We start from the raw sequence: 23,201 nt of genomic DNA, 5'->3' as shown, positions 1-23,201 counted from the left end.
CCTGGAAGCTAAAGACCACCTTGCTTAAGAATGCTTGGATCAACCAGGAGATCAAAGAAGAACTGAAACAATTCATGGAAACCAATGAGAATGAAGACACTTCGGTCCAAAACCTATGGGATACAGCAAAGGCGGTCCTAAGGGGAAAATATATAGCCATCCAAGCCTTGCTCAAAAAAATTGAAAAATCCAGAACACACCAGCTGTCTCTACACCTTAAAGAACTGGAGGATCAACAACAAATCAAACCAACGCCACACATAAGAAGGGAAATCATCAAGATTAGAGCTGAGATCAATGAGGGAGAAACCAGAGATACAGTAGAACGTATCAATGAAACTAGAAGCTGGTTTTTTGAAAGAATCAATAAGATCGATGAGCCACTGGCTACACTAATCCAAAAGAAAAGAGAGAAATCCCAAATTCATAAAATTATGAATGAAAAGGGAGAGATCACAACTAATGCCAAGGAAGTAGAAACAATCATCAGAAGTTATTACCAACAGTTATATGCCAATAAGCTTAGCAACCTAGATGAAATGGATGCATTCCTGGAAAAATATAAACTACCAAAATTGAACCAGGAAGAAATCGACAACCTGAATAGACCAATATCTAATAACGAGATTGAATCAGTGATCAAAAACCTCCCAAAAAACAAGAGCCCAGGACCTGACGGATTCCCTGGGGAATTCTACCAAACCTTCAAAGAAGAAATAACACTTATTCTCCTGAAGCTGTTTCAAAAAATTGAAGCAGAAGGAAAACTTCCAGACTCTTTCTATGAAGCCAGCATTACCCTGATCCCCAAACCAGGCAAGCACCCTACCAAAAAGGAGAATTTCAGACCACTATCTCTGATGAATATGGATGCTAAGATTCTCAACAAGATCCTAGCCAACAGGATCCAACAGCACATTAAAAAGATTATACACCATGATCAGGTGGGATTCATCCCTGGGCTACAAGGATGGTTCAACATTCGCAAATCAATCAATGTGATACAACAAATTAATATGAGAAGAGAGAAGAACCACATGGTCCTCTCAATTGATGCAGAAAAAGCATTTGACAAAATCCAACATCTGTTCCTGATTAAAACGCTTCAAAGTATAGGGATAGAGGGAACATTCCTGAACCTCATCAAATCTATCTATGAAAGACCCACAGCAAATATCATCCTCAATGGGAAAAAGCTTGCAGCCTTCCCATTGAGATCAGGAACAAGACAAGGATGCCCACTTTCACCACTCTTGTTCAACATAGTATTAGAAGTCCTAGCAGCAGCAATCAGACAACAGAGAGAAATAAAAGGTATCCAAATTGGTAATGAAGAAGTCAAACTCTCTCTCTTCGCAGATGACATGATTCTTTATATGGAAAACCCAAAAGACTCCACCCCCAAACTACTAGAACTCATACAGCAATTCAGCAACGTGGCAGGATACAAAGTCAATGTGCAGAAATCAGTGGCTTTCTTATACACTAACAATGAAAATACAGAAAGGGAAATTAGAGAATCAATTTCATTTACTATAGCACCAAGAACCATAAGATACCTTGGAATAAACCTAACTAAAGAGGTAAAGGATCTATACTTGAGGAACTATAGAACACTCATGAAAGAAATTGAAGAAGACACAAAAAGATGGAAGACCATTCCATGCTCTTGGATTGGAAGAATAAACATTGTTAAAATGTCTATACTGCCTAGAGCAATCTATACTTTTAATGCCATTCCGATCAAAATTCCACCGGCATTCTTCAAAGAGCTGGAGCAAATAATCCTAAAATTTGTATGGAATCAGAAGAGACCCCGAATCGCTAAGGAAATGTTGAAAAACAAAAATAAAGCTGGCGGCATCACCTTACCTGATTTCAAGCTTTATTACAAAGCTGTGATCACCAAGACAGCATGGTACTGGCATAAAAACAGACACATAGACCAGTGGAACAGAGTAGAGAGCCCTGATATGGACCCTCAACTCTATGGTCAATTAATCTTTGACAAAACAGGAAAAAATATACAGTGGAAAAAAGACAGTCTCTTCAATAAATGGTGCTGGGAAAACTGGACAGCTATATGTAGAAGAATGAAACTCGACCATTCTCTTACACCGTACACAAAGATCAACTCAAAATGGATAAAAGACCTCAACGTGAGACAGGAATCCATCAGAATCTTAGAGGAGAACATAGGCAGTAATCTCTTTGATATCAGCCACAGCAACTTCTTTCAAGATACGTCTCCAACGGCAAAGGAAACAAAAGCGAAAATAAACTTCTGGGACTTCATCAAAATCAAAAGCTTCTGCACAGCCAAGGAAACAGTCAAAAAAACAAAGAGGCAACCCACGGAATGGGAGAAAATATTTGCAAATGACAGTACAGACAAAAGGTTGATATCCAGGATCTATAATGAACTCCTCAAACTCAACCCACATGAAACAGACAAACACATCAAAAAATGGGCAGAAGATATGAACAGACACTTCTCCAATCAAGACATACAAATGGCTATCAGACACATGAAAAAATGCTCATCATCATTAGCCCTCAGGGAGATTCAAATTAAAACCACATTGAGATATCACCTTACACCAGTTAGAATGGCCAAAATTAACAAAACAGGAAACAACATGTGTTGGAGAGGATGTGGAGAAAGGGGAACCTTCTTACACTGTTGGTGGGAATGCAAGTTGGTACAGCCTCTTTGGAGAACAGTGTGGAGATCCTCAAGAAATTAAAAATAGAGCTTCCCTACGACCCTGCAATTGCACTCCTGGGTATTTACCCCAAAGACACAGATGTCGTGAAAAAAAGGGCCATATGTACCCCAATGTTTATAGCAGCAATGGCCACAGTCGCCAAACTATGGAAAGAACCACGATGCCCTTCAACGGATGAATGGATAAGGAAGATGTGGTCCATATACACTATGGAGTATTATGCCTCCATCAAAAAGGATGAATACCCAACTTTTGTAGCAACATGGACGGGACTGGAAGAGATTATGCTGAGTGAAATAAGTCAAGCAGAGAGAGTCAATTATCATATGGTTTCACTTATTTGTGGAGCATAACAAATAGCATGGAGGACAAGGGGCGTTAGAAAGGAGTAGGGAATTTGGGTAAATTGGAAGGGGAGGTGAACCATGAGAGACTATGGACTCTGAAAAACAGTCTGAGGGGTTTGAAGTGGCGGGGGGGTGGGAGGTTGGGGTACCAGGTGGTGGGTATTATAGAGGGCACGGCTTGCATGGAGCACTGGGTGTGGTGAAAAAATAATGAATACTGTTTTTCTGAAAATAAATAAATTGGGAAAAAATGCATTGGTAAATGAGAAACAATAGTATAAAATCCCTTAAGTCTCCACTCAATAATACATTACTAAATCAATATATAAAGAACGTTTTTAAACCACCAAACTACAAGAAACTCAGTTTAAAAACAGTGGATATCTTCCCCCAAATTTTCTAAACTAATTTATCCTTTAAATAGACTTGTCAGTTTCAAATTGAACATGACTTGGGTTTCTGAGATCTTGGGAAATGAAGAATATCTTGTTTCATTTTCTAGTCTTACATAAAGCAGAATTGTATTAAAATTTTCAAATTTCTTCCCTCTTTATGAGTTCCAGAGGGTACATTTTGGTTAGTTCAATATGCTATTCCTACTTTAACTTTCTCATAAGTTCATTTTTCAATTTCATCCTAAAAATTTTAGTCAAAGAATAAAATTTTCAAAGTTTCAAAGTGCTAGTAATCTCTAATATACTTTTGAAAAGGGAAACATTAAGTATAATTCCAATAAAGTACAGATCAGGACATAATGCTAAGAAGAACTTAAAAGAAATTATTAAAAGTGGTACAGAATTACCTTTTACAATAACCTTAACATGAGGGCAAATGATTTAACATTCTGCCTAAAAGGGAAAACTTTTTACCATCTAACAATCATTTATAGACATTGTTTAGAAGGACTTCTGTAAATAAGTTAGTACCAGTTGTAGATCCAGAGCTTACAAAAGCCAGCTTGTTAGTTTGGAAAACAATACTGTTGTCTAAGTAAGAAAATGTTTTAACGGTTTCAATCAGTGGCTCTCAACCTTGGTTGCACATTAAAATTACCTCTGGAGCTTTTAAACACTCCAATACCTAGACTACCCCCAGATCAATTAAATAAAAATACCTAGGCTGGGAAGAAGGCATTGGTATTTTTAAACGCTCCCCAGGTTGATTCCAATATTACAGTCCAGGTTAGGAACAGATGCTTTAAAGAAATGGAAAATTTAATAATAGCATAGAGTTAAAGGGAATATATGGATATATTTTCATAACTAAAATATAATTAGAGTAAAAGGAAGAATTATCTCTCTGCACTCCCACTCCACAGCTATAACTTTCAGAATGAGATTTAAAGCCACTATTGGAGTATATTTTTAACTTTTTTGTGTTTTTCTTTTATTACTCCAGAAAAACATTTAGATAATTTCTTACGTGTATATTTAAGTTGATGCAATTTGATTTGATATGGCCATTTATAATACTCTAAAGTATGAACATAAATATTGCAATTTCAATGGACTCTGACTGAAACAGAAGATTTAGTCACCAGAAGATGCAGGCAACTTTTTTCCTCAAACATAGAACAAAAATATGAAATCTTGGTATATAAGAATATCATAGTATAACAGAAGAAATAACTTTTGACTCCATAGATTAAATCTTGTAAAAATCACAATGATTAATATATTAACTTATTAAAAAGTAGTTGAGACCCTTTTAGCACCCCGCTGGGCCCTGGAGATACAAGTTACCTGAAAGACAGAGCTCCTGCTATCATTGATGGACAGCTGGTTGACCTGTAGTTCAGGCCATAGATTTTTTATCCCACCTGTATAGCCACCATAAACTCAAGATACTGTTAAACATTAGTAGTATGTCAACTTCCAAATGAATTACTATTTGCTTATGTTTGTCTGTGTAACAAATTTTCAGATCATCTTGGTTGATATTCAATAACTTTCTTTAGGTCCCATCTTTAAAAAAAAAAAAAAAAAAAAAAAAAAACAAGAAAAGTGGCCCCTGGGTGGCTCAGCCAGTTAAGTGGCTGCCTTCGGCTCAGGTCATGGTCTCAGGGTCCTGGGATTGAGCCCTGCATTGGGCTCCCTGCTCAGCAGAGAGCCTGCTTCTCCCTCTTCTTCTGCCTGCTGCTCTGTTTGTGCTCTCTTTCTGTCAAATAAAAAATATAATAATAAAATCTTTTAAAAATAAATAAATAACCAAGAAAAGACTGATAATTTTAAATATTAAAATTATTTAATAGTTAAACTTATGCAAGTTTATGAAAAAATATATAGTAGATGACTCTCATATCTCTAGCTCCCTCAAATTTGTTTCTTTCTTGCTTTTTTACTGTCTCTCATTTTAATCATCATTACTGTTATTTTGTCAGCTATCTAGGCAAAGTCTCTAATACATAACTTGAAAAGATTTCTGAAAACAAAACTAGCATTGCAAAATTATTATTGATCCACTTAGAATTTTTTCAGTTCTTTTTTTTTCAGTTCTTAATTATATTTTCTGTATAAGAGTAATTTGTGCTCATTATACTGTTTTATAAGTACAAGAGAAAATTACTCATAACTCACCATGAGAGCAACTATATTTAATATTTTGACATCTTTATAAGTTTTCTCTCTCAAACTTTTACAGTTAAAGTCATATTGAATCTAAAATTCTATATTTTATTCCATTGGTACAGCTTTTTAATTTACATCCTATTTTAAGGATTTAAAAATGTCATTAAGGACTCTTTATCAATCTTACTTGAAAGGGTATATGGCTGAAATTGTTAATATTACAGAGTACCTCAAGATCTTCAGAATATTAATTTAATAAGCAAATATTTACACACTGCTTTATATGTACCAGATACTATTTTAAACACTGAGGACAGAGAAAGAACAAAGATTCCTGTCTTATAGAGTTTATATTCTTTTAAGAAGTAACAGACAACAATAAATAAGCAAATAAATAAATAAATAAATAAAATAATTCCACAGAGTGATTCTCGTTTTAACAGTCATGGGATTCTGACACTAGATAGGGAGCTGGTTAGAGGGGGGAGGTGCTTAGAAAGATGCCCATCTCCAAGTAGATAACTTCTACTTGGAGAAGGGTATCTTTAATATCATGATATTAAAGATGATATTAATGATATCTTTAATATCATTAATCAGATTTAATGATAAGCAAGAATCAACCATGTTTGAAACTCAAACATATGCAAATGCAAGAGGAATGGAATAAAGCTACCTTCCAGGACATTCTTTGGAACAGATCTTCATGAAGTTACAGGCAAAAAGTGAGCAAGTCTTGAAAATGCCCCTTCCTCGCCAGTCCTCATGTTGTTCCCCTTGAAATCAGATCTCATTCATTCCTCAGAAGCCACTTAGAGACCAATTACTTTATTACATGTCACCAATTACAAGAGAACTGATAAAGCCAAATTCTTCCCCCAAAATTTCTAAGCAAAGACATAGAACATACGATAGAATTAAACTTTGTGCTATCCTTTATTTTTACTATGAATTATAGACATTTCCCATGATTATTGACACTTAAAATTTGTGTTGCTATTATTGTTGTTGTCAGTTTTGGAGATGAAATGTACTGGCTTGTACAAGTGGTTTAATATTGCAGTAAAGACTTTAGGCTATGGACGGATTCTAACAGTTAAGACTTTACCTAAGGTACTTAAACCAGTCACAATTTCCTTATCCCAATAATAATAATTTGAGTTTTAAACGAGATGGTGCAGAGAACTTAGCTTAGAGCCTGAAAAAACAAGTCTTTAGAGAGGCAGGGAGGTGGGGAGAAGATTGAAAGACTGAAAGAGATTGGTGGGGGAGAGAGATAGCATGTATGTGCATGTGCATGCATGTGCACACTCGCTTAACACCTTGAGATTATTTTAAATATTGTGTGCATAAATATCTTACTAGTAGCAAAACCAAGGCTTAATTTAGTTTGCCTTCAATGGCCTCCTGAAAGTGCATTGCTTAGAAGACTGAATGTGTTCTGCTGACAGAGAAGAACAATCCACCAATGTTTACATGGATGGATTATATAATGTGGGATTTGGGGAATTTAAAATCCCAGACTCCACTAACTCTTGGTCACAGATGTGATGCTAAGTTTCAAACAATCACATTGGGGCATGAAAAAGAAATGCTAAGGTCTTCCTAATTTTCCTCATCTCTTCCTGTTATTCTCAAAGTTCTTACTAAGTGAGAACTCCCTCCACACTAACACAACTATTTTCAGGGACACTGTCTGAGGACCAGCACTACATATTTGGAATAGAACTCCAAAAGGCAGTGAGATGACAGAATCCTGCACCCAAGAAAGGGAAGGAATTTAGAAAGAAACTAATTAAGTAGCTTACACATTGTCTTCCTCAGAAACCCAGCAATCCTCAATAAGAGTTACCTTATAGTAAGGAAAAGAGGGCTAATCATGTGAGCTTGAACCAGAACACTCCATTTTCCTGTTATATATACATATATAAGCACATGATGACCAAAGGGTTCTATACCTGATCAAAAAAGCTTGAAAACCTCTGAGCCAGTAAAGCTCTTTGTAAACTGTAGTGTGATTTCCAAATGCTAGTTGCTAATATTATTACTGCTGTTTCTTGGTTCCTGTGACAATTTAAATGCTTTTTTTTTATCAGGAAATTGTTTAATTAGATAATAAATCTCAAGAAGAGGCATTGTTCCAAGTTAAAGATTTATTTTTGTCTCCACCATTCTGTGCAATAAGCACATTTAAAATGCTTCCTAAAGGGATTCATTTAATGCAGGAAGCTGAAGCATTTGACTAAACTTTTCCATCACAAATTTAATTCACATAGGATCAACCCAGTTAGTCATCTAGAGTAAAGAAATTCACCACACTTCCTGGTTGTTATGAAAATATCCAGGAAAATATTTCCTGCCTCCCTCAGTTAGAAATGAGGCCCTTAAGGATCTCCATTCAATTATTTCAACCTACATATTTAATGCCAGGTTATAGACAAATGCTAAAGAATATCGAAAAATAGTAACAACAGGAATCCAAGTTAACTCAATACTCATTATTTGTCCTAGAAACGAACAATACAAATATAGAATAGTGTGTGGGACTTAAGTCAATAATAATACCAAAGCCATATAATGCTTGCTATATGCAAAGCACTGGTCTATATGCTTTATAAATATTAATTCATTTATTCCTCACAGCAACCTATGGACTTAACACCATGATTATCTTCTTTAAAGATGAAGCCTAGGGAGAATAACTCAGCTACCAGAAGTCAATGTTGGAGCTAGGATTCAAACCTAGGCGATCAGTCTAGAGATGATCATACATTGTTTTAATTTTTAGTTTCAGAGGGTTTGGGAATTAGAAAGTATATTTTTATCTGAATTTTTCCAATTATAAGTATGCTTTAATGTTTGATGTCTTCCTTTTGCCCCTCTGAATCCATAACCCACATTTTTCTGTCTTGCTCTGTGCTCCAGAGTCTGACCTATATGAGTAACATTGATAGGCTTCCAGCTGGGTTTAGTACTGGAGATTAGAGGTCAACAGGAGTATGAGGACAACATATTTATTTTCCTGGTTCCTCCTAGTCAGGTCACTACTGTTCAGCTGCATCCCTCTTTTGAAACCACAACACTTCAAATGACTCACTTCACTCTGGATTCTGCTACCTCTCCCTTCCTCTGCCCCTAAAAATCTGAAGATAACAATAGTTCTCTGTTATTACAGTTGCTAGGGCACTGAACCATATTTGTTATTTTCTCTAAATCCTGACCACATCTTTGTAAATAGGCTTATTAAATTTTCATCAAATCAGGAATCTGAGCATTCATCTTTTCATCTAGTTTATATATGACTGGGCAAAAAGATAAATGCAGTATAACCCTTACTATCCCCATTTTCTACCTTCTGCACAAAAGACTCAGGAAATAAATTCTAGAGCTATTCAAAGAGAGCTCCATTACTCCTACTACAAGTCTATATAAAAATTATTTGTCAATTTTTTTGATTTTTATAAGAGGCCAGGAATTGTGGTCTACAAATAAAACACATTTTAATTCTAATAACAGTCATTGGGTCTGTAAAATATCCTGAGTGTCAAGCAGCAAGGCAGTAGCAGACCTATTCATTTTGGATGTTGATCTCTTTGAGGTGGGTGACCTTATTGAAGCCTTGACTCAGGTGTCATAAATCAGGTACTTAGCCTAAGTAAGTATAAAAATATCTGATGCTTTGCAACTGATAAAACTGGATGTTGACTTCCTGGAATCAGATGGTAAAATATATCCAGGAAATGTAATCCCATGGTACAGAAAGATACCAGGTGCATCCTTGTTTCCCCTTTAAACTAATAAGCCATTCATCAGAAACAATGTATGTCTATGAATATATCTTGGTCTCAAAAAAAGACTAAACATCTGAACTGACCTTAACATTTCTTATTCAAAACATTTCAAGTTGATCTTGTCATTTACTTTGACAGCTCACCTTGTGAGAGTAGAGATTATTTCCAATGAAAGGATGTAAGAACAACATGCTGAGCCATAATTCCAAAACTATGGTTACCCTCCTTTTCTTCTCCTTTGATCCACCTTTATAGTGCTCATAACTCTTCACTGCTCCACTCCTGGTTTTCATGTTGAAGGTCTAGCTTTACAGCTATGATTCAGCTGCTTGGCTAGAATGATGCATTTCTTTTCACTAAGTCTTGATGTTTGCAAAGTTAAAGTGTGTGGAGGTAAATACACTGTCTTTGCTTACAAACCTCATTGTTTCATCATCAACATGTGTCACAAGAGTCTTAAAACATATGAGCATGTACATCTACCAGTGGAATAGATACAAGTTGACATCTCTCTGAATTACAGTTTCATAGAGCAATGGTTGGAGATGGATGCATAATATTGATTCATTTCAGCAATAAGTATCTGGGGAATCTCCTGGGGGTACTTCTGAACTGGCAAGGGAGCAATGATTATGACCAAATGTTAAAAGACAAGAAGCCTGGGCCCTGCTTTTCTAATTCTAGCTTTGTCACCTTCTTGATGTATGGCACCAGAGCTACCCCACCATAAAATGACACCTTTCTGCATGACCTAGACTTCAAAGTTATTGGCATGAACAAAAATGATTTATTTGTATAGACAGCAATAGCAAAACCTCTGTGCTACTTCACCTTGCAAAAATCAGTCAGAAATTATTTTCAGGGATTGAGATACTCATTGTCCTGAAACAAAGACAAGGTACAGTGTTTCATTCAAATTATACATGTTTTTTCTTTTCCTCCTTTCCTTTAGTAGCCAGCTTCTAAGGTAGTCTCCTCCAATAACCATCATTTTCTGATATTCACACACTTACATAGATAGTTCTCTCCCACACTGGATACCTGTATATCCAATATGATATTGCAGAAAAAATAGTATGTGATTTCCAAGGTTAGTTCATCAAAGACATTTGACCTCTTCCTTGTTCCTGTATCATTCACTCTAAGAGAAACCAGCTGCAGTGTAAGAGCATATTCAAAGGGATAGTCCAGATGATGAGGAACTGAGGCATCCTACTGAAAGTCAGCACCACCTGCCGGTCATATAATTAAGCCATCATGGAAGCAGATCTTCACATCCCAGTCAAGCCTTCAGATGAATGCAGCATCTTGACTGCTACTTCATGAAAGATCCCAAGCTGGAATCACACAGCTAAACTACTCCTAAACTTTAGATCCACAGAAACTGTATAAGATAATAAATGTTTGCTGCGATAAATCACAAAGATTTGTGTGTGGGGGGGAAGGGTAATTTGCTAGGTAGTAATAAATAACTAAAATACTATCCATTCTGATTTTCTTTTATACAAGGTTTACCTTTCCACCAAACCTGACACTACTCACCTATTTTTCAAGCAAGACCTTCTTATAGGTATGGCAAAATGGTGAGGAGCAACAGAAAGGCATGATCACTTTGACAATGACACAATGTTAGTGAATTAATACTCTAAGATAGATATTTGTCCATAGTTACATCTGTTCAGTGAAGGTCAAATTGAAAAATGTCCTCGTCCAAGAAATTGTTTACAATAATAAATACTACATGCTTATCTTCATAATGTATACGTAACTCTAATTTACGTAGATAATTTCATTGTCTTATAATAGCCTAAGTGGAATACTGGTGATGTCATTTTATTACCCAGACAGTTCTAAGTAGTGAGTTAATGTTCTGTCATTAACCCCTGTTAACTGCCAGAATTGAGTCATTTTATTTCAACAGATAGTGAAACAAGTTAGTTAGGCAATTAAGAGGAGCATCTGGCTAAAATACTGCAAAGGTCTACCAGTGCTCTTAAACCAAATATGAGTTTCTTTACTGGCAGAAAAATTTCAAATAATTATTAATCGTAACTTTATTTTTTGATTCATAATAACATTATACAAAGGGTGCTGAAGCACTTAAAGCAGATAATGTATCATTCTTCCCTACCTGCCTTCTACTCTGTATAAAATGAATTTATCATTAACATTTCGTTCAGTATTAAAAGGTAATACAATTAGAGAAGCTACACTTTTACTATTTATATCACTATACTTCCCAGACTAAAATAACAAAACAGATGAAAAATCACATCTCTGAAATCTTTTAGGTGCCTGTATAATTTTTTAGTAAAACTATTTAAAAAGCTGTTTTCAGCATTAGATTCCAACATAAGAATAAGTTTGAAAACACAGATTACTTTCTTAGTATTAATGTGAATTTCTCATAGGAATGCCAAAATTCTAAATTAACCTGAATAATATTAAAAGTATTGAATTATATTTCACAAGATTTTATCATATACAAATTTAGTTTCTGCAAAGCGCAGAAATTTTCTCTTATGTAAGTCCCAAAATGATTTTTAAAGAGCTGTGGAAATTATAATAAAATAAAAAGTCAAAAAGAATGAAAGTCAAATGTTTTATCTTTAAGCAAATAGCCACAAAATTTACCAAATATAAAATGGTATAAATGGTAGAAGTTATGAGACAAGAATCACTGAGTGCTTTTCTGAAACACTCAAATGGACAAGGGTTAACTTATTAACCCCTGTACTGGATCTTACATATCTACTTTAAAATTTTGATATTTTCATCAAACATCTGTATTTAATATATTGTAAATTGTCAAAAGGTAGTAAGGAGGGAAATTTCTTTCTGATACTAAGTTTGGCTAACAGTGTTTTAGGTGTGGACAATGAAAAATAAAATGCAAGTCAATAAATTTTTGCTTAATCAATTTTATTAATTGTTGTGTCAAATTACACCCTTATAAACCAAAGAGATATACCTACTATTTATAAATCTTCATATGAATTAATTATTTAAAAAAATTGTGAAAGGATTTATACTCAATATAATTTCAAAAGGGTTGAGTTCTTTGAGAAATCATTTGTCATTTAATTCTGGGAAATCATTTAATTCTGGGAAATCTTATGCACTGGATTGTATAAGACTTCCTATATGTTAGGAAGCAATAGTTTCTCTTTAGATATTTCACAATAATTGTTGGATGAGGTGAATGAATAAATGAAGAAAAGAAGTTTCCAGCAACTAGTTCTGGCAATGTTTTGTCATCATTATATTCCATTTGTTTGAAAAATACTGTTAGCCCTTGTATTGATCATTGTGTTCTTGAGTTTTGCTTTTTTATTTCCATATAAAATTATACACAATGATTGCTTTCACTACTTTCTCCCCAAAACCTACACTGAGTATAATGGTTTGCAAAAATAATTTCTCAGAAAAATCAAACAAGCTATCAAAGTATTTATTACATATATGTCCATTACATTCCTAGTTATAAGGAGTAAGGCAGGTACTAATTCGAGGAGATGGAGAATATAACCTTAGAAATCAAGTTAAATTATATGAAACAATTAGAGAAAGTTAAGAGCTATGATGTATAACAGCATTTCCCAAAAGATCCTTGAGATGTTAATAGATGTTTTATTAAAAAAAAAAAAACTTCTATGGTCAAATAAGTTTGGGAATTATTTCATTAGACATTATCCTCTTGGCAATTCACAGTGCCATTAGCATACTAATGACTGAAAAGTTTTGCAGCAAAGAAAATGGTTGCATTTTGACTATGCCAGAATATTCAAAATCTTTCACCATGGAAGACTTCATTAAAATGTTCCCTTTTGATCACAAAAATTTTATAAATGAAGAGAAAAAATAACACAAGTGTTTGCCACATTAATTTAACAAGATTTTAACATTTTGCCATATTTGGTTCAGATTTTTTTCATCTAAATAATAAACAAAAGATTCCCTACACAAGGCCAACCCCCATTCCATTTTCCTTCCTCTTCCACATCCCAAAATTGGTATATATTATTCTTGATCATATATTTACTTTAACTTGTATGTTTGGATTCAAAATTAATATATAGGATTCCTGTGTGTTTTAAGTTTTTAAAAACTATCATTTTCATACACATTGCAATTTACTAATTGTATTCAACATTATGTATATGAGACGGATTATGATAATACATATGGATTTGGTTTATCTGTTTTAACTGAGGAATTATGTTCTTTGTATAAATAGACCACAAAAATTAATTATCCAATAACCTATTAGGAAAATGTGGATTGGGGGAGGGGAGCTTTAGTCAGTTAAGTGTCTGCCTTTGGGTCACATCATGATCTCAGGGTCCTGAGACGGGGCCCCTCTCCTGCTCAGCAGGAAGTCTTCTTCTCCCTTGCCCTCTGTCTGTTGCCCTTGCTCGTTCTCTCTCTCTAATAAATAAATAAAATATTAAAGAAAGAACATATGGCTTGTTCTCAATGTTTTCCTATTCTTAAGAATGTTGTGATAAATGTCCTTGCATGTAAATCTTTGTGTGTTTGTTGAAGAGATGTTTCAGAGTATTTATCTAGAAGTAGAATGAATAAGTCATAGATACCCACATTATCAATGCTAGTAGATATTTCAAACTTCTCTCCAAAGTAATTAAACAAGTTATACACCAGCACACCACAGGAATTTCCAGGGATTCACATCTCTGCAAATGTTCAGACATACTAATCTGATGTGTATGGACTTATATAATGCTGATATACAACATTAATTTCCCTTATTATTTTTGGATCCTGAACATATTTTCGTAAACATATTGACCACCTGGTTTCCCTCCTCTGCGAATCATGAAGATTTAACAGTTACTTATATATTTCCTTAACTAATCCTTCACTGTTCAAATTCACTACAAATAACTTGCCTGGTTTATGGTTCAACTTTCATTTTTTAATATTTTTTAAATATTTCAACAGGTGTTCATATTTACCACTCATGTGACATTTGTACCTTGGCATCTTATGTCTTATTTTTAAATTTTCAGTTTTATTTTTCACATTGAGGATTTTATTCCATCTGCTATTTATTTGTGTATTATGTCATACAAGCATTTAATTGCCCAAGTGACATTTCTTGATTAATCTATCCTTTCTGTACTGATTGTTAATGCCACCTCATACATACTAAGTCTTTGTAATATAAAGGAGATCACTAGTAGCTGAAAGAAGGGAGAGGGTTCACTATTACACTGACCCAATCATGCATGGGGACTGCATGAAAAAGATGGACTTCAGGCAGGGTCTGAACACAAGATGGACATAAAGACATGGGTTTTGGTGTCAGACAAATGTTCATTTATATCCTTTCTGTAATACTCACTGCAAGCAAATTAATCTTGCTGCAAATAAAATTAATCTTGCTGCAAATGAATTTCTTCCCTTGTAAGTGGGGATCATACAAATGATCTAGTAGCAGTATCTAGTGAGATAATATATTTTAAAATGGTTACTATATAGTCTTGCGTATAGCAGGTGTTCAAAGTGGTTAGTCGTAGTCATTGTAGTTCCTACTATGGCTAGCCGTAGTGATAGGAATGGTAGTCAGATCTAATTAGATCAAGTTCTGTCTGTTCGAAAAGCTAAAACAAATCTGAAGGACATTCTTAGGAAAGCAGACAGCACTGGGGAACTGTCCGATTGTAAGGTAAGAACTGGAGATGCCTATAGGCTGCAGTTTGGAGGACAAGATATAAGAGGAATTGGAGATACTAGTTTAGGATGGATGGTCTCAAAGGGCAGTTCCAATAGCAGCAATATCTGAAAACTTGTTAGAAATGCAAATTCAAGACCCCAGACTCACTGACTCAGATACTCTGACCAACATGTGACCCAGTAATGGCAACTGGTTTTAACAACCCCCACCCGGCTGCATGGATTCTGATGATGTTCAAGTTTGAGGCCCACTGGTTTGGAACACGATGAGTAAGAGCTGGTGCTGAGAAACTGTCGTGAACACAAAGCATGAAGAAATTTCTGAGCTGCAGATATGGATTTCTCACTTAGAGAGTGAAACTCTCCTTTTCTGATACCTTTCCTTGCTTCTAGTTATTGGTTTTATTGTACTGAATGGCTTCCCAATCTAAGCATCATTTCCCAGCATTCAAGTTCTCCTTGCTGTCTATCTACTGGGCAAAGCAATGACAACTTTGCAATTTTTTTTTTAAATTTTTATTTTTTTATTAAATTTTTTTTTCAATTTATTTATTTTCAGAAAAACATTTTGCAATTCTTAATCACTCTGTCCTTCCCACAATTTCTCTCCTGCATCCTTCCCCTATTTTCAGCTTGGAGGCTCCTCAGGGAGGGGAATTTGTCTGGCACAATTTCATTGAACATTAAATACCATGTGTACTGACAGAGCTTTGTAAATAATAATTGAGGGTAATAACAGCCTAGAACCCAGATTTTATTAGCATATATATTAATAATATATTATTAATTATAATATATTAAATATAATATATATTTATATATTAATAATATATTTATTATTTATTATATATTAATAATATATTATTATATATTATTAATATAAATATTAAATATAGAATGGTTATCCTGGCCATTAAATATAAAATGCTTATCTATCTATCTATCATCTATCTATCTATCTAATCATCTATCTATCCTTCTCTGACCCCTGAAAGATAAAAGTCAGTAAAGAACATGCTGTATCTGTACCATTTAAGAACACTTTTATTTTAAAACTTATTTCATCTTGGAATCAATAGGTTTAAGGATGAAAAAGAGATGAGCAGTAGTCACAGAAAATATTCACCTGTTTTTTGGATTTTTCATTATGTTTTTAGGGAGTTTTATCCCTAAAAACATAGGTAGAAATCAAGGTGGAGAAATAATGAGAGATTTCAGTTTAACAGTCTATCAGAGGTCTGGCTAGAGTATGAGTTTTGGCCATGATGTGCCAATCAACTATAAAATATCAGCTCAGCCTCAGTGACAAGCAGACATCTGAGATAAGTTCATCTTATCATGCTCTAAAGTAGGTCGCATACAGGAATAGCACCTGCGTTTTATACTAGTGCTGCCTTGTAACATCTTGGGGTCATGTTTAATTTTAAAAAATCAATTTTTAGGAACTTGAAACATGTTACCTTATCACTTAAAAGTACAAGCTAATCCTGGTGTGTTTCTTATTATGTTTTTTTCTTTTACTTTATAATTTGTATATCAATGCATGTATACATGTGAACTTAGATCTATAAAATGTATAGGATAGCATGTAAAAAGTAGGCCAATAAAATATATCTTGTATTATCACTTTATATAACATGTTTAATAGTATATACAAAATTAACCTACAGTGAAAAAGCTTTAACTTTTTAAAAACATTTTGAATAATTGAATACTGCTGTCTTTGTGATGTGAAACCATGATTCCTCACAATGAATTCAATGTACTTTGGTCTTTAATTTATTGACAAGCATGACCTGAAGTTTGAAAGCAAGTTCTAGGGTTCAAATTGCCTGTTAATATTGTTAAAGAAAATTTAAACTATTACTCATGTGAATTTTAAATGCTTGAAAAGAAAGAAAATACACAAAACAGCTAGCAATGATTTTATCTTAGTGGAAAGATAATGCATAATTTTTTATTTATACATACTTATTTTCTGAATTCCCTATCACAAAGAAGTATTATTATTCATTATGGTACCAATGTTAGTAATAAGATACAAGTGAAATATGTACTTGAATTTGCATGTCATCCTTGCATAGGGGCCATGCTTATCTTCTCTGTATCATTTCAATTTTAGTGTATGTGCTGAAGCAAGCATGAAATATGTACTTGGAAATAGTTATAAACCTTATTCAAGCTGTACCAGATTCCTACATATAGAACTCATACCAAAACACACACCCACACAAACACATACACAAAAACATATTAGTGATGTCTTCCTTAATGATTAAAAAATAAGATGTTATGAGCAGCAGCAAGTCACAGTGATAATCAACGTTGTTTTGAAACATACTCCTGAATGGGTAGTAAATGCAGGGGTGATATTTCAGCAGTCATGAATTGATAAAAAGAGTCAATCATGTGCAGGCACTCTATATAGGCAGAATTTCAAAACCTTATAAAAACTAGTTTTCTTTTTAAATGTTTGCATTGCCATCCCTTGAGCAACTTCCTGTGTTGTAATATATAGACTTGGGATGGCAAATTAACAATTCATCTGATGTGATAATTGGGATAGTCTATAGCAGCAGCTCTGAAAGTGTAATCCTAGGATCCCTAAGGATCCCAGGGAACTTTTCAGGATCTCTGTGAAATCAAAGCAATTCTCAATACATTATTCATCTTTTTTACTATGTTGGCATGTGTCCTCTTTCACTGTGTGGCCGTTTGCACTGATGGTACAAATACAATAATGGGTAAAATTACTCGATGCTTAGAACAAATTGAGGCAGTAGAACCAATGTGTACTAGCAGATTTTGTGTACTTCATCAACATGCACCAAAATTCAATTTAAGAATATCTTTGATGAATTAGTAAAAATTCATAATTCTTACATTACATCTTGGAACTTAAAGATGTGCTTTAATATTCTCTGTGACAAAAATTAAACATAGAGTTAAAGGTAGAATTGTATACTTTTATATAATGAAGTAGATAGCTCTATTAGTTATCTATTTCTGAACAGTTTGTGCCCACACTGAGCAGCTTAAAGCAGCATCCATTTATTATCTTGGTCTGTGGGTCAGGAATTCATGTACTGCTTAGCTGGGTCCCCTGGTTCAGTTTTCTTACAAGGGTGCAATCAAGGTGTCACCTGGGACCACAAGCATGTCAAAGTCTAACTGGGGAGAAATGGATCCCTCCCCATTTCCAATCTTATCCATGTGGTTGTTAGTAGGATTCAATTACTTGGGGTGCTTGGACTGAGAACTTCAGTTCCCTGTAGTTATTGGCTAGGAGGGAACTCTCCATTCCTTGCCAGGTTGCTCTCTCCAAGGGGGCAAGCATTGGAGAAGAACCAGAGAAATTCAGCAAGATGGAAATCATAGTCTTTTATATCCAATCACAGAAGTGACTCTGCCTCACATTTGTCATACTCTATTTGTTAGAAGCAAGTCACCAGCTCCAACTCTCTCAAGGAGAAAAAATGACACAAAAGCATGATTTCCTAGGGGCAGAGATCATTAAGAGCCATGTTAGCAGCTGTGTTCATAATGGTTATCTATGGGAACTACTGTTTGCGTTGCAAGTTGAACTATCTGCTCTTTTCATTACAAACCACTTTTACTTGAAAGAATAATTAACCTAAAAACTATACTTATGCAGGCTTGAGTATTTTGCTGATATTTGCAGAACTGAGTAATTCTTGAAAATAGTGAGTTTTGCTACTTCAAGGAAAACAAATTCAGTGGAATTTGAATATTAAAAGAATGTTAGAATTTTATAAAACTTGTATCTGGCAATAGTGTCTTAACAATTTCTTGATACATAAAAATCTCTTTTACAGGTTTTGTTAGCAATACGAAAGAATGTTGGGTTTGATATTGTATCATGAAATGTGTTGGGGCACCTGAGTGGCTAGGTGGGTTAAAACCTCTGCCTTCGGCTCGGGTCATGATCCCAGAGTCCTGGGATGGAGCTCCGCATTGGACTCTCTGCTCCACAGGGAGCCTGCTTCCTCCTCTCTCTCTGCCTGCCTCTCTGCCTATTTGTGATTTCTGTCTGTCAAATAAATAAATAAAATCTTAAAAAAAAAGAAAGAAATGTGTTAACATGTAAAAGATCTGCAAAACTCAGTGAATCAAGGTTTATCAGTTGACCAAATGGATGTCTTTCCAGAGACATACACATGTCCATTTAAAGTGCAAGTTAGACCAATGGTTTTAGCCATTCTGACAGGTGTAAAGTGATATTTCATTATGGTTTTGATTTGCATTTATCTGATAATTAGTGACAGTGAACATCTCTTCATGTGTTTATTGGTCATCTGTTTTTTTTGGGGGGGGAGGGAAATGTCTATTCAGTTCCTCTGCCCTTTTTAGTTAAATTTTTTGTTTTGTTTTGTTTTGTTTTGGTTTGGTTTTGAGTTAAGTAAGTTCTTTATATATTTTGGATATTAATCCATTATCAAATACATCATTTGTAAATATGTTTTCCTATCCAGTAAGTTGCCTTTTTGTCTTGTTGATAGTTTCCTTAGCTATGCAGAAGCTTTTTATTTTGACTTAGTTCCAATAGCTTAAATTTGCTTCTGTTTTCCTTGACAGAGGAGGCATATCTAGAAAAGTGCTTTTATGGCTTCTATCAAAGAAATTACTGCTTATGTTTTCTGCTGCGAATCTTATGGTTGAATGCTGAGAAATGTATAGAATTGCTGAAGTACTATATTGTACACATGAAACTAATTTAATATTGTATGTTAATTACACTTGAATAATAAAAGAAGACAGACCAACAGATCTTATGTTAACAGTATGAGAAATTCATTAATATGATTTCAGTTCCACATTGCAATTCACTTTTAAAAAACTACTACTTACAGAATTCTAGTGTAGTATCAAAGAAGAATATCCACAATTATCTGAAAAGGGTAGTAAAATACTTCTCCCTTTACAACCATATAATATAATTACATGAGGCTGGATCTTTTCCATATACTTCAACCACAAAAAATGGCAACAGTTTGAATGCTGTGAAAGCAAATACGGGAATCCAGCTGGCTCATATAAAGTTAAACATTTAAAATATTTACAAATATGTATAAAAGGACCACTCTTCTCATAAAACTATTTTTGCTTTGGAAACTATAGTTTTTTACTTATAATATTTTATGTGGACATAAAATGGATTTATTTTTACGTGAATTATTTAAGGATGTCTATTTTAATTGCAAGCATGATAAAAATTGATAGATAACCCCACATAAACAAGAACTCTTTGGGATGTCAAGAAATTTTAAGATTGTAAAAAAGATCCTATGATCAAAACTTTTGAGACCCTTTGGGCTAGATTTTGCTACTTTGACAAAGTAGCCCTCAAATCTCAACAGCTTGCACAAAATGATCTCTCATTCACACTACAAGTCCACTGGTGTTTTCTGAGGGAATGTGCTCATTGTTTTGTCAGGAGACCAGGCTCATGGGGAGTATATTTGATCAAGATTCTATGTGCACGGGGGGCCTGGGTGGTGCGGCTGGTTGGACATCAGACTCTTGGTTTCAGCTCAGGTTGCAATCTCAGGGTTGTGATCTCAGACTCAGGGGATTGAGCTGCCTTGGGCTCCATGCTCAGCATGAGGAGTCTGCTTGGGATTCTCTCTTCCTTTCCCTCTGCTGCTCCTTCACCCCTCAAATAAATAAATAAATCTTTTTAAAAAATTCTACACTCTAGTAACAAGAAAAATGCCAGTATGGCAAAATTTGCAAAGGCTTAGAAATGTTACCTGGAAGTTACACATGCTACTTTCACTAACTAGTCATCTTTCTAAGAAAGTCACATGGTCACACTTCACTTTAAGGGGGCAATAACAGTTAATTTTGCCATATACCCAAAAGAAAATCCAGTGAACAATATAACGAGTACCATGTATGCTAATTCTAATCCATACATACATGTCTGAAGCATTGAGTTAAAAAGGATTATGAGGCTGCATCTTAGACACCTCCAGATGTTTATTTGTTTTTATTGCTACTGAAACAACCTATCACAGCTTTAGTGTCTTAAAGCAACACAAGTGTATTTTCCTATGGATCTAGAGGTCAGACATCCTAAAATCAGAGTGTGGACAGAGATGCACTTCTTCTGGAGTCTCTAAGGAACAATCAGTTTTTGGTTTTCCAGCTCCTAGAAAATGTGAACTATAGCAATATTTTCCCCTTAAACCAGAATTAATTGAACACTTGAGCACCATTGTAAATGCTGGAGATGCTAGGCTGAACAAAAGTTCAAGTCCCAGCTATTACAGGGCTTAATTCTAGTTGAAAAAAAAATGAAGAGATAGATAAACACACATCTATATTAGGAGATTGATATAGACAATGAAAAGGCAGGAAAAAGTAACTAAGAATGGTATGACAGATACTGTTTTAGACAAGGTGGTCAGAAAAGGCCTTTGTGATCAGGCAATAATTGAGTACATCCCTGATGAAAGTGAAGAAACAAATCACAGTATCTGGAGGCAGAACATTGAGGCATTACAAATAGCAACATTAATGTGGGAGAATGCTTAGAATGTCTGAGAGATAGCAAGGAAGGCAGGGTGCTCCTAGAGAGGATGAGAGGAGGAGAGGGGGGTCAGAGAGTAAGCTCAAGGGCAGTAATAATGCAGTGCCTTAAGTAGCCCTTATTCTTCAATGGGCAGCCAAAGAACCATTTACTTACAGGAATGTTATAATACAGGTGACATTTTTCAGGGATTGCTGACAACTACGGGGAAACTATAACCCAGGGACAAGCTTAAAAGCCAGAAGACTAGTCAGATGGTCATTGCAATAACATAAAATAGAGATGATGTTGATTTAGATGGGAGCTGTAATGGTGAAGGTGGTGAGAATTGTCTGGATTCCAGATATAGTTTGAAAAAAGTCAATACATATTCAGATGGACAAGTGATGTGGGTGTGAAAGAGTCATTACCAAGGTAAGTGGTCACTCTTTAAAACAGAAAGGAAAAGAAGGGGAAGGTGATGGAGAAGGGGAGGGGAAAAATGAAGGGGAAACAGAGGGGAAGAGTGGGGAGGGGGAGGGGAGAGAACGGAAGGAAACTGGAGGAAGCCTTCATCTAACTTCTCAGTTGAAAGATTTTTGTATCAGAATGAATAGATTTTCCTGGAAAACTAATACTGTGACTTAGGGAAGTCCTTGGCTATCAGTCAGAAGAATGATAAACCTTATATAAATAAAAATGCTTATCTAGCATCAAAAACTTGAAAGAAAATATAAAAACTTGAAGTGGTGTTAGACAAGTTGACCGCCTGTAGCTGCTTGTGCACATTTGTATAGTCTATGAGAAATAATTTCTCTTTTATGAGTCCAAAGTGATGATGTAGCTTTCAACATTATTACAACATGATTTACTATTATCTAATCCACACCTGAGTAAAATGACACTGTCCTTCTCTGAACAGAATACAATTTCTCTTGAATAGATTTTTTAACAAGCCTGTATGAAGGTCACAGTTTCTGTCAATTCCACAGTCTCAGGCTAAGGGTAAAGTCCACGCCATATAAAGCAAGACACTAGACAGAGGTAGACTGCTTCTCCACAAAGGATTTGCTAGTGCCATTTACAAAGAACAGTTCTCCATTTCTTTGCAAAAATTGATATTAATGCATTGATTAAGCTGGATAGAATTAATAAGCATATATATTATTCATCCATCTTTAATGCACAGGAATATTTTAAACAAATGATGTTTTGTTTTAATTTACTTTTGTTTCAACAGCCAGACATTGAAGCCTGAGTCATGCTGCACTGAGAATAGACCTCAGAAAATTGTGTTATAGATATCTAATTCCTATTTTCAATTCATCAACTTCCTTTTATTTTCTGATTATTATTAGCATATATCCACTTGTCCCTGTTGCCACCATTACCATCCTGATGCAAGCTAGAGTCATCTAGTCATCTGTGGCCCAAGAGTAACATGATCTTCCCACCTTAACTCCACATTGATCTTTCCCAGGTCCAATACTTTTTTGCAGAGCAATTGGAATGATCCTATTCAAAACTCCAATCACATA

At 34.7% G+C, this 23,201-nt stretch overlaps 1 protein-coding gene and 1 non-coding gene across 6 annotated transcripts in view; both read right to left on the bottom strand.

Moving 5' to 3' along the window:
• INPP4B (inositol polyphosphate-4-phosphatase type II B) overlaps positions 1–23,201 on the bottom strand; it is an 830,572-nt gene that overhangs the window by 473,037 nt on the left and 334,334 nt on the right. The gene's annotated exons all lie outside the window — the stretch shown is intronic.
• LOC122890696 lies at positions 17,170–17,274 on the bottom strand. Its single transcript, XR_006381146.1, has one exon. It is a non-coding gene; the product is annotated as a U6 spliceosomal RNA (small nuclear RNA).

The sequence above is a fragment of the Neovison vison genome, chromosome 11 (genome assembly GCF_020171115.1).
Source record: "Neovison vison isolate M4711 chromosome 11, ASM_NN_V1, whole genome shotgun sequence".
NCBI classification, from domain to species: Eukaryota; Metazoa; Chordata; class Mammalia; order Carnivora; family Mustelidae; genus Neogale; species Neogale vison.
Note: the sequence above shows the minus strand (reverse complement) of the source record. Positions and strands in the feature narration are given on the sequence as shown.